This window comes from Salmo salar, chromosome ssa09 (assembly GCF_905237065.1).
Source record: "Salmo salar chromosome ssa09, Ssal_v3.1, whole genome shotgun sequence".
NCBI classification, from domain to species: domain Eukaryota; kingdom Metazoa; phylum Chordata; class Actinopteri; order Salmoniformes; family Salmonidae; genus Salmo; species Salmo salar.
In genome coordinates, this window is record NC_059450.1 from 88,748,744 (window position 1) to 88,761,823 (window position 13,080).

Sequence of the window (13,080 nt, forward strand, 5' to 3'; positions counted from 1 at the left end):
AATCTCTACCTGGCACAGCCAGAATAGCCTGGTCCCTCTCTAGGTTTCTTCCTAACTAACTACCTACCAAATGTACGACCATATTACCGTGAGATACACAGTGAGCTCCAGAAATGTTGGGATAGTGATACATGTTGTTGTTGTTTTGGCTCTCTAGTCTAGCACTTTGGATTTGAAATTATACAATGACTATGAGGTTAAAGCTAAACTGTCAGCTTTAATTTGACCTTATTTTTGGGTTAACCGTTTAGAAATTACTGCACTTTTTCTACATAGTCCACACATTTTAGGGGAAGTAGCAAAACGTAAAGTATTTGTTCCCATGTTCATAGCACAAAATGACTACACATGCACACAAGCTTGTGACTACACATTTTTCAATGCATATGCTGTTCGTTTTGGTTGTGTTTCAGATTATTTTGTGCCCAATAGAAAGGAATATATATTTTTTTACACTTCTACATTAATGTGAATGCTACCATGATTACGGAGAGTCCTAAATGAATCGGGAATAATGATGAGTGAGAAAATTATAGATGCACAAATATCATACCCCCCCAAAAATGCTAACCTCCCCTGTTATTGTAATGGTGAGAGGTTAGCATGACTTGGGGGTATGATATAAAATGCTAACCTCCCCTGTTATTGTAATGGGGAGAGGTTAGCATGACTTGGGGGTATGATATAAAATGCTAACCTCCCCTGTTATTGTAATGGTGAGAGGTTAGCCTGACTTGGGGGTATGATATATAATGCTAACCTCCCCTGTTATTGTAATGGTGAGAGGTTAGCATGTCTTGGGGGTATGATATAAAATGCTAACCTCCCCTGTTATTGTAATGGTGAGAGGTTAGCCTGACTTGGGGGTATGATATAAAATGCTAACCTCCCCTGTTATTGTAATGGTGAGAGGTTAGCCTGACTTGGGGGTATGATATAAAATGCTAACCTCCCCTGTTATTGTAATGGGGAGAGGTTAGCATGACTTGGGGGTATGATATAAAATGCTAACCTCCCCTGTTATTGTAATGGTGAGAGGTTAGCCTGACTTGGGGGTATGATATAAAATGCTAACCTCCCCTGTTATTGTAATGGGGAGAGGTTAGCATGACTTGGGGGTATGATATACAATGCTAACCTCCCCTGTTATTGTAATGGTGAGAGGTTAGCCTGACTTGGGGGTATGATATTTGTGTCTGTAACAATTCATTATTCACGATTCATTCAGGATTAGACACTGTACACTTTTTTTTTAAATTTTATTTTTTATATTCATGAAACATGTTCCTATTTCAATAAAATATGACACCATAATCTGTGAAGGCTTTACTGTTTCCTGCTAGTTAGAGTTAATAGCCAGGCTAATACAGTATGTTATATACATAAGAGTTAGTTCTCCCAGCTGAGTGTAATTGGTTTGTAAGGTGATATAACCATGGAGGGTAGTTCATGAAATCTGTGTTATTTCTTTTCTCTGCCTGGTGTTAAGAGTCCTACTGGTGATTTATGATGTGGTTTATCTTCTGGCCCAGCCTCAGAAGGACTTTTCCCACTGACAAACCTGAGTGTGTGTGTGTGTGTGTGTGTGTGGAGGTGCGCGCGGGCACGGGTCTTTGCGCATGTGTGTCCATGCGTGTGTGTGAGTGTGAATAAGGACTATTCCCACTAACAACCCTCTGCCAACACTGCCAGCACAGGATTCCAGCTTGTTTCAATAGCAGGATCGGTCTGTATAAAACTGCATGTCTTAGGTGTACAAGACCTTAGTGGAAAAAAAGATTAACTTTGGACCAAATAACGTGTGATCTGAGTTTTAGCCGTTCTTCCCACCCTGTCATATGGAAATATTTAAGACAAGATCTGAATTGGATTGGAAACTTGCAGTATAAACTGAATATTACCCTACTTGAGTTCCTTGCATATACAAATACGTGGAGGTTACTCTTAGTTTTGTTCTTACTGCAATATGTCATTATGTCATTCTTGTTTTAAAAATGTCTAAAATAGCAACATGATCAATTCTAAATCTTATACTGTGTACACTAAAGAGTTGGGTTAAATTCCATTTCAAGTTACGTCATTTGAAGGTCTCTCAAGCCTTGTTCATACCGCAGATCTTAATGCTCATGTCAGTTTTGTCCAAACAGGTTACAAGTGACCAAATCAGATGTGTGTGTTCAGACAGCAGTCATTAGCTGACATGGTTACACTAGCTGAACATTTTGGTTGTACTACACAGCTGATTCAAATTCTAACCAACTCACTATCAAGGTCTGTCTACAGAGATGTTTCAGAAGACATTTGCATGGCGAGGCCTCCTGTCAATGAAGACTACAAGGAAAAGCTTCTGATATGATACATGCAAACATTCAGACATGCAAAGATTCCTGGATAAACTCATCTGATAAAACCCTACCAAGAGCCCAGTAGTTTAGCCCATCTGTTATCTAACCCATATTTTACTAAGTACATTCACAGAGAACACAGTGTCTTCTACAGATGACCTGTGAGAAAGATTTGAATGTGAAAGAAGAGGGACCTTGGTTATGATTAAGAGGTGTGTTTGTCTCAGAGAAGCAGTTCAGTTATGATAAACCAATCTGGTGTATCAGTGCTTTTCTCAGGTACCAGCTGTAATCTGTAGTCTGGTTCTGAGTTCCGGTTCTCAGTCCTTCTCCTTGTGAGTGTTGGCCTGCCTTTTCTCCAGCTCTGAACAGTGTCTCTGCGTAAAGAAAGTATCCAAATGACCATCATTAGTGTGTGTGTGTGTGTGTGTGTGTGTGTGTGTGTGTGTATCTGTGTGCATGTGTTTGTTCTCCAGTGTAGGGCAGTGTTATCGGTACTATTTGGCAGAGCACGACACACACACACACACACACACACACACACACACACACACACACACACACACACACACACACACACACACACACACACACACACACACACACACACACACACACACACACACACAGAGGCAGAGACATGCACCAAATAGATTATCCGTTAACTCTGTCAGAGCCGTAACACACCATCAACCCTCATGCCCCAAAGGAGACCAAAAACTAGAATTAGTGAGAAAAATCCAGCCAGGATTTCTGTTTCCACTAGAACACTTCTGTGTTCTGACAGAAGTACCAGCTCTGAGTGACAGGGGCACCAATAGCACATAACATATCAACCAGCCTAGCGTTCTGGGCTGGTGGTTCTTGGCTGTGGATCATAGTGTCGAAGATAACTCTACTGTAAGTGTTCTGCTGTCTGCATTGTGTGCGTGTGTGTGTGTGTGTGTGTGTGTGTGTGTGTGTGTGTGTGTGTGTGTGTGTGTGTGTGTGTGTGTGTGTGTGTGTGTGTGTGTGTGTGTGTGTGTGTGTGTGTGTGCATACGTATGGGTTTGTGTGAATGAGAGAGAACATGCTGTCCCTTTTTGCCTTCCAGTGTCAAGCAGACTGTAACACTGATTACCACTTTTACCCTGTTAGAACTCCACCATAGAAACAGCATGGTTAGAATAGATATACACTTTTACCCTGTTAGAGCTCCACTATAGAATCAGCATGGTTAGAATAGATATACACTTTTACCCTGTTAGAGATCCACCATAGAAACAGCATGGTTAGAATAGATATACACTTTTACCCTGTTAGAGCTCCACTATAGAAACAGCATTGTTAGAATAGATATACACTTTTACCCTGTTAGAGCTTCACCATAGAAACAGCATGGTTAGAGTAGATATACACTTTTACCCTGTTAAAGATCCACCATAGAAACAGCATGGTTAGAGTAGATATACACTTTTAGCCTGTTAGAGCTCCACCATAGAAACAGCATGGTTAGAATAGATATACACTTTTACCCTGTTAGAGCTCCACTATAGAATCAGCATGGTTAGAATAGATATACACTTTTACCCTGTTAGAGATCCACCATAGAAACAGCATGGTTAGAATAGATATACACTTTTACCCTGTTAGAGCTCCACTATAGAAACAGCATTGTTAGAATAGATATACACTTTTACCCTGTTAGAGCTTCACCATAGAAACAGCATGGTTAGAGTAGATATACACTTTTACCCTGTTAAAGATCCACCATAGAAACAGCATGGTTAGAGTAGATATACACTTTTAGCCTGTTAGAGCTCCACCATAGAAACAGCATGGTTAGAATAGATATACACTTTTACCCTGTTAGAGCTCCACCATAGAAACAGCATGGTTAGAGTAGATATACACTTTTACCCTGTTAGAGATCCACCATAGAAACAGCATGGTTAGAGTAGATATACACTTTTAGCCTGTTAGAGCTCCACTATAGAAAAAGCATGGTTAGAATAGATATACACTTTTACCCTGTTAGAGCTCCACCATAGAAACAGCATGGTTAGAGTAGATATACACTTTTACCCTGTTAGAGATCCACCATAGAAACAGCATGGTTAGAGTAGATATACACTTTTAGCCTGTTAGAGCTCCACTATAGAAATAGCATGGTTAGAATAGATATACACTTTTACCCTATTAGAGCTCCACCATAGAAACAGCATGGTTAGAGTAGATATACACTTTTAGCCTGTTAGAGCCCCACTATAGAAATAGCATGGTTAGAATAGATATACACTTTTACCCTGTTAGAGCTCCACTACAGAAATAGCATGGTTAGAATAGATATACACTTTTACCCTGTTAGAGCTCCACTATAGAAATAGCATGGTTAAAATCGATATACACTTTTACCCTGTTAGAGCTCCACTATAGAAACAGCATGGCTAGAATAGATATACACTTTTACCCTGTTAGAGCTCCACTATAGAAACAGCATGGCTAGAATAGATATACACGTTTACCCTGTTAGAGCTCCACTATAGAAACAGCATGGCTATAATAATTCCAGTTGTAGTCGGAAGTTACATACACCTGTCACGACTTCTGCCGAAGTCGATGCCCCTCCTTGTTCGGGTGGTGCTCGGTGATCGACGTCACCGGTCTTCTAGCCATCACTGATCATTCACATCATCACATTCCCAGGGGGTCAAAAGTTTACATACACTCAAGTAGTATTTGGTAGCATTGCCTTTAAATTGTTTAACTTGGTCAAACGTTTCGGGTAGCCTTCCACAAGCTTCCCACAGTAAGTTGGGTGTATTTTGTCCCATTCCTCCTGACAGAGCTGGTGTAACTGAGTCAGGTTTGTAGGCCTCCTTGCTCGCACACACTTTTTTCAGTTCTGCCCACACATTTTCAATAGGATTGAGGCCAGGGCTTGTGATAGCAATTCCAATACCTTGACTTTGTTGTCCTTAAGGAATTTTGCCACAAGTTTGGAAGTATGCTGGGATCATTGTCCATTTGGAAGACCCATTTGCGACCAAGCTTTAACTTCCTGACTGATGTCTTGAGATGTTGCTTCAATATATCCACATCATTTTTCCTCCCTCATGATGCCATATATTTTGTGAAGTACACCAGTCCCTCCTGCAGCAAAGCACCCCCACAACATGATGCTGCCACCCCCATCCTTCAAGGTTGGGATGGTGTCCTTTGGCTTGCAAGCCTCCCCCTTTTTCCTCCAAACATAATGATGGTCATTATGGCCAAACAATTCTATTTTTGTTTCATCAGACAAGAGGACATTTCTCCAAAAAGTATGATCTTTGTCCCAATGTGCAGTTGCAAACCGTAGTCTGGCTTTTTTATGGCGGTTTTGGAGCAGTGGCTTCCTTGCTGAGCTGCCTTTCAGGTTATGTCGATATAGGACTCGTTTTACTGTGGATGTAGATACTTTTGTAACTGTTTCCTCCAGCATCTTCACAAGGTCCTTTGCTGTTGTTCTGGGATTGATTTGCACTTTTCGCACCAAAGTACATTCATCTCTAGGAGACAGAACGCATCTCCTTCCTGAGCGGTATGATGGCTGCGTGGTCCCATGGTGTTTATACTTACGTACTATTGTTTCTACAGATGAAAGTGGTACCTTCAGGCGTTTGGAAATTTCTCCCAAGGATGAACCAGACTTGTGGAGGACTACAATTTTTTTCTGAGGTCTTGGTTTATTTCTTTTGATTTTCCCATGATGTCAAGCAAAGATGCACAAGGTAGGCCTTGAAATACATCCACAGGTACACCTCGAATTGACTCAAATGATGTCAATTAGCCTAACAGAAGCTTCTAAAGCCATGACATAATTTTCTGGAATTTTCCAAGCTGTTTAAAGGCACAGTCAACTTAGTGTATGTAAACGTCTGACCCACTGGAATTGTTATATAGTGAATTATAAGTGAAATAATCTGTCTGTAAACAATTGTTGGAAAAATGACTTGTGTCATGCACAAAGTAGATGTCCTAACCGACTTGCCAAAACTATAGTTTGTTAACAAGAAATGTGTGGAGTGGTTGAAAAACGAGTTTTAATGACTCCAACCTAAGTGTATGTAAACTTCAGACTTCAACTGTTACCCTGTTAGAGCTCCAATATTGAAACAGCATTGCACTTAAATAGTTATACACTTTTACCCTGTTTTTGCTATACCGTAGAAACAACATGGCTAGAAAATACATATGTGTTTGTCATTAGTCTGTTACTGTGGACACTGTTAGCCCTGTTGAAATGGAGACATTAGTCTGTTACTGAGGACACTGTTAGCCCTGTTGAAATGGAGACATTAGTCTGTTCCTGTGGACACTGTTAGCCCTGTTGAAATGGAGATATTAGACTGTTACTGAGGACACTGTTAGCCCTGTTGAAATGGAGACATTAGTCTGTTACTGAGGACACTGTTAGTCCTGTGGAGATGGAGACATTAGTCTGTTACTGAGGACACTGTTAGCCCTGTTGAAATGGAGACATTAGACTGTTACTGAGGACACTGTTAGCCCTGTGGAGAGGGAGACATTAGACTGTTACTGAGGACACTGTTAGCCCTGTGGAGATGGAGACATTAGACTGTTACTGAGGACACTGTTAGTCCTGTGGAGATGGAGACATTAGACTGTTACTGAGGACACTGTTAGTCCTGTGGAGATGGAGACATTAGTCTGTTACTGAGGACACTGTTAGTCCTGTGGAGATGGAGACATTAGACTGTTACTGAGGACACTGTTAGTCCTGTGGAGATGGAGACATTAGTCTGTTACTGAGGACACTGTTAGTCCTGTGGAGATGGAGACATTAGTCTGTTACTGAGGACACTGTTAGCCCTGTTGAAATGGAGACATTAGTCTGTTACTGAGGACACTGTTAGTCCTGTGGAGATGGAGACATTAGTCTGTTACTGAGGACACTGTTAGTCCTGTGGAGATGGAGACATTAGACTGTTACTGAGGACACTGTTAGCCCTGTGGAGATGGAGACATTAGACTGTTACTGAGGACACTGTTAGCCCTGTGGAGAGGGAGACATTAGACTGTTACTGAGGACACTGTTAGCCCTGTGGAGATGGAGACATTAGACTGTTACTGAGGACACTGTTAGCCCTGTGGAGATGGAGACATTAGACTGTTACTGAGGACACTGTTAGCCCTATGGAGAGGGAGACATTAGACTGTTACTGAGGACACTGTTAGTCCTGTGGAGATGGAGACATTAGACTGTTACTGAGGACACTGTTAGCCCTGTGGAGAGGGAGACAGGAGAAGGATAAACAGTAAAATATATTTTATTGCAATCTGTTAGAATGCTTGAGTATGTGTCTGCCTGCCTGCCTGCCTGCCTGCCTGCCTGCCTGCCTGCCTGCCTGCCTGCCTGTCTGCCTGCCTTTCTGTCTGCCTGCCTCCTGTCTGCCTGTCTGCCTGTCTGCCGATGTGTACACGTGTGAATGGTTTTTGGGTGAACCAGTCCCCAGGTCACACCTGTGTGCGTGTGTGTGTGTGTGTGTGTGTGTCGTGCAGGCCTGTTCCAGAAAGCAGTGTGTGTGGTCTGTGTGTGTGAGTGTGGTCTGTGTGTTGTGTGTGTGTGTGTGTGTGTGGTGTTTGTGTGTGTGTGTCTGTCTGCTGTGTGTGTGCTGTGTGTGGTTTGTGCATTTGTGTGTGGTGTGTGTGCGTGGTGTGTGTGTGTATCTGTGTGTGTATGTGTGCATGTGTGTGTGTGTGTGTGTGTGTGTCGTGCAGGCCTGTTCCAGAAAGCAGAGATGGTTTCCAGATTGCCAACATAGCATAGGTGTGTGTGTGTGGTGTTTGTGTGTGTGGTGTGGTGTGTGTGTGTGGTGTGTGTGTGTGTGTGTGTGTGTGTGTGTGTGTGTGTGTGTGTGTGTGTGTGTGTGTGTGTGTGTGTGTGTGTGTGTGTGTGTGTGTGTGTGTGTGTGTGTGTGTGTGTGTGTGTGTGTATGGAGGTCTGCAGTGTGTACAGTATGTCAAGCCAGAAGAGTCACAATAACCACTCATACTGACTGACACGATAGAAACCCTGGTTTTTGGTCTGTCAGATAAATACCTGTATCTGGGTCTCATCTAACAAGACTTATAGTAAAATGTATTTCCATTCAAATTCAGTTTTTTTTTCTCCAGAAATGAATGACGATTTCCACATTCAATTTGCAACCTATTTTCAGCCCATTTCATTCACATCAAAATAATTGTGAATAGGCTAGAGATTTGCATGATTGTTAAGTTTGTCCTACACACGACAGGGTATCTAAAGGAAAAATATATTTATTATTCTATTCTATTCTCATCTGGGCCCCCCCCCCAAAAAAAAGTACACCTTCAGAATATTACACTCCTTTTGCATGTAACTACATCCTACATGTATATGAACAAAAATATATTAAAATCCATCCAAACAATGTGTCTACACCATCATTTATTTAACAGTTTTACACGTTCTTTGGAATGTTTTACATGTTCTTTGGAATGTTTTACATGTTCTTTGGAATGTTTTACATGTTCTTTGGAATGTTTTACAGGTTCTTTGGAATGTTTTACATGTTCTTTGGAATGTTTTACAGGTTCTTTGGAATGTTTTACAGGTTCTTTGGAATGTTTTACAGGTTCTTTGGAATGTTTTACATGTTCTTTGGAATGTTTTACACGTTCTTTGGAATGTTTTACAGGTTCTTTGGAATGTTTTACACGTTCTTTGGAATGTTTTACAGGTTCTTTGGAATGTTTTACAGGTTCTTTGGAATGTTTTACATGTTCTTTGGAATGTTTTACATGTTCTTTGGAATGTTTTACAGGTTCTTTGGAATGTTTTACATGTTCTTTGGAATGTTTTACACGTTCTTTGGAATGTTTTACAGGTTCTTTGGAATGTTTTACACGTTCTTTGGAATGTTTTACATGTGTTTTACAGGTTCTTTGGAGTGTTTTACATGTTCTTTGGAATGTTTTACATGTTCTTTGGAATGTTTTACAGGTTCTTTGGAATGTTTTACATGTTCTTTGGAATGTTTTACACGTTCTTTGGAATGTTTTACAGGTTCTTTGGAATGTTTTACATGTTCTTTGGAATGTTTTACAGGTTCTTTGGAATGTTTTACAGGTTCTTTGGAATGTTTTACATGTTCTTTGGAATGTTTTACAGGTTCTTTGGAATGTTTTACATGTGTTTTACAGGTTCTTTGGAGTGTTTTACATGTTCTTTGGAATGTTTTACATGTTCTTTGGAATGTTTTACAGGTTCTTTGGAATGTTTTACATGTTCTTTGGAATGTTTTACATGTTCTTTGGAATGTTTTACAGGTTTTTTGGAATGTGTTGGACTGCATGTTAATAACAATATTATTATTGTTTATAACGATTGAAAACAGGAAATGGGGTGTGTCCCAAATGGCACCCTATTCTCCATAGATGGGTTGGCTGACAACGGCACAAAAATGATGTGTGTGCTTCGATGTTGCAGGAAGGTGTGCGTTGTTATGATTCTGAACGGTCAGATACCTAGCAGCAAAGACAAGAAGCTGCCATGTGGAGAATCGTAGGTGACTCCTTTTAGCTCGTTGTGTCTTGTGATTGATACCATGTCTCTATATAACACAGTGCTTTTGACCAGAACCCTGTGGGATGGGCCCAGATCAGAAGTAGTGCACTACAAAGGGAATAGGGAGCTATTTAGGACACATCCATGGACAGTATGGTCTGGGTGTGGACAGGACTAGGTGACCTGTATGTTCACCTTGCGCTCCATCATGTCTCACTTCCTCATACACTGCCGACAGGAAATGAGAGCTCTCTCTCTCCCTTTCTCTCCTCTCCTACCCTCTGTTCCCCCCCCTCTCTCTCTCTCCCTTTCTCTCCTCTCCTACTCTCTCTCTCTCTCTCGCTCTCTCTCCCTCTCTCTCTCTCATTCCAGTATGTTCAGAGGTGAATGTGTCAGTGTAAGCAGTGTTGTTTTCTTTGATGTAAAGCCTACATTTTCTCCCTACAAGACTTAACCTCTCTCTCTCTCTTTCTCTTCTCTCCTCTCCTACCCTCTGTCCCTGTCCCCCTCTCTCTCTCTCTCCCTTTCTCTCCACTCCTACCCTCTGTCCCCCCCTCTCTCTCTCCCTTTATCTCCTCTCCTACCCTCTGTCCCTGTCCCCCCTCTCTCTCTCTCTCCCTTTCTCTCCACTCCTACCCTCTGTCCCGTCCCCCTCTCTCTCTCTCTCCCTTTCTCTCCACTCCTACCCTCTGTCCCCCTCTCTCTCTCTCTCCCTTTCTCTCCTCTGCTACCTTCTGTCCCTGTCCCCCTCTCTCTCTCTCTCCCTTTCTCTCCTTTCCTACCCTCTGTCCCTGTCCCCCTCTCTCTCTCTCCCTTTCTCTCCACTCCTACCCTCTGTCCCCCTCTCTCTCCTCTGCTACCTTCTGTCCCTGTCCCCCTCTCTCTATCTCTCCCTTTATCTCCTCTCCTACCCTCTGTCCCTGTCCCCCTCTCTCTCTCTCTCTCTCTCTCTCTCTCATTCTCTCCTCCCCTACCCTCTGTCTCCCCTCTCTCTCTCTCTCTCTCTCTCTCTCTCATTCTCTCCTCTCCCTACCCTCTGTTCCCCCTCTCTCTCTCTCTCTCTCTCCCTTTCTCTCCTCTCCTACCCTCTGTTCCCCCTCTCTCTCTCTCTCTCCCTTTCTCTCCTCTCCTACCCTCTGTTCCCCCTCTCTCTCTCTCTCTCTCTCTCTCTCTCTCTCTCTCTCTCTCTCTCTCTCTCTCTCTCTCTCTCTCTCTCTCTCTCTCTCTCATTCCAGTATGTTCAGAGGTGAATGTATCAGTGTAAGCAGTGTTGTTTTCTTTGATGTAAAGCCTACATGTTCTCCCTACAAGACTTAACCTCTCTCTCTCTCTTTCTCTTCTCTCCGCTCCTACCCTCTGTCCCTGTCCCCCTCTCTCTCTCTGTCCCTTTCTATCCACTCCTACCCTCTGTCCCCCTCTCTCTCTCTCTCCCTTTCTCTCCACTCCTATCCTCTGTCCCCCTCTCTCTCTCTCTCCCTTTATCTCCTCTCCTACCCTCTGTCCCTGTCCCCCTCTCTCTCTCTCTCCCTTTCTCTCCACTCCTACCCTCTGTCCCCCTCTCTCTCTCTCTCCCTTTCTCTCCTCTGCTACCTTCTGTCCCTGTCCCCCTCTCTCTCTCTCTCCCTTTATCTCCTCTCCTACCCTCTGTCCCTGTCCCCCTCTCTCTCTCTCTCTCCCTTTCTCTCCACTCCTACCCTCTGTCCCCCTCTCTCTCTCTCTCTCTTTCTCTCCTCTGCTACCTTCTGTCCCTGTCCCCCTCTCTCTCTCTCTCCCTTTCTCTCCTCTCCTACCCTCTGTTCCCCCTCTCTCTCTCTCTCCCCCTTTCTCTCCTCTCATACCCTCTGTTCCACCCCTCTCTCTCTCTCTCTCTCTCTCTCTCTCTCTCTCTCTCTCTCTCTCTCTCTCTCTCTCTCTCTCTCTCTCTCTCATTCCAGTATGTTCAGAGGTGAATGTATCAGTGTAAGCAGTGTTGTTTTCTTTGATGTAAAGCCTACATGGTCTCCCTACAAGACTTAACCTCTCTCTCTCTCTTTCTCTTCTCTCCGCTCCTACCCTCTGTCCCTGTCCCCCTCTCTCTCTCTGTCCCTTTCTCTCCACTCCTACCCTCTGTCCCCCTCTCTCTCTCTCTCCCTTTCTCTCCACTCCTACCCTCTGTCCCCCTCTTTCTCTCTCTCCCTTTATCTCCTCTCCTACCCTCTGTCCCTGTCCCCCTCTCTCTCTCTCTCCCTTTCTCTCCACTCCCACCCTCTGTCCCCCTCTCTCTCTCTCTCCCTTTCTCTCCTCTGCTACCTTCTGTCCCTGTCCCCCTCTCTCTCTCTCTCCCATTCTCTCCTCTCCTACCCTCTGTCCCTGTCCCCCTCTCTCTCTCTCTCTCTCCCTTTCTCTCCACTCCTACCCTCTGTCCCCCTCTCTCTCTCTCTCCCTTTCTCTCCTCTGCTACCTTCTGTCCCTGTCCCCCCTCTCTCTCTATCTCCATTTATCTCCTCTCCTACCCTCTGTCCCTGTCCCCCTCTCTCTCTCTCTCTCTCTCTCTCTCTCTCTCTCATTCTCTCCTCCCCTACCCTCTGTCTCCCCCTCTCTCTCTCTCTCTCTCTCTCTCTCATTCTCTCCTCTCCTACCCTCTGTTCCCCCTCTCTCTCTCTCTCTCCCTTTTTCTCCTCTCCTACCCTTTGTTCCCCCTCTCTCTCTCTCTCTCTCCCTTTCTCTCCTCTCCTACCCTCTGTTCCCCCTCTCTCTCTCTCTCCCTTTCTCTCCTCTCCTACCCTCTGTTCCACCCCTCTCTCTCTCTCTCTCTCTCTCTCTCTCTCTCTCTCTCTCTCTCTCTCTCTCTCATTCCAGTATGTTCAGAGGTGAATGTATCAGTGTAAGCAGTGTTGTTTTCTTTGATGTAAAGCCTACATGTTCTCCCTACAAGACTTAACCTCTCTCTCTCTCTTTCTCTTCTCTCCTCTCCTACCCTCTGTCCCTGTCCCCCTCTCTCTCTCTCTCCCTTTCTCTCCACTCCTACCCTCTGTCCCCCTCTCTCTCTCTCTCCCTTTATCTCCTCTCCTACCCTCTGTCCCTGTCCCCCTCTCTCTCTCTATCCCTTTCTCTCCACTCCTACCCTCTGTCCCCCTCTCTCTCTCTCTCCCTTTCTCTCCTCTGCTACCTTCTGTCCCTGTC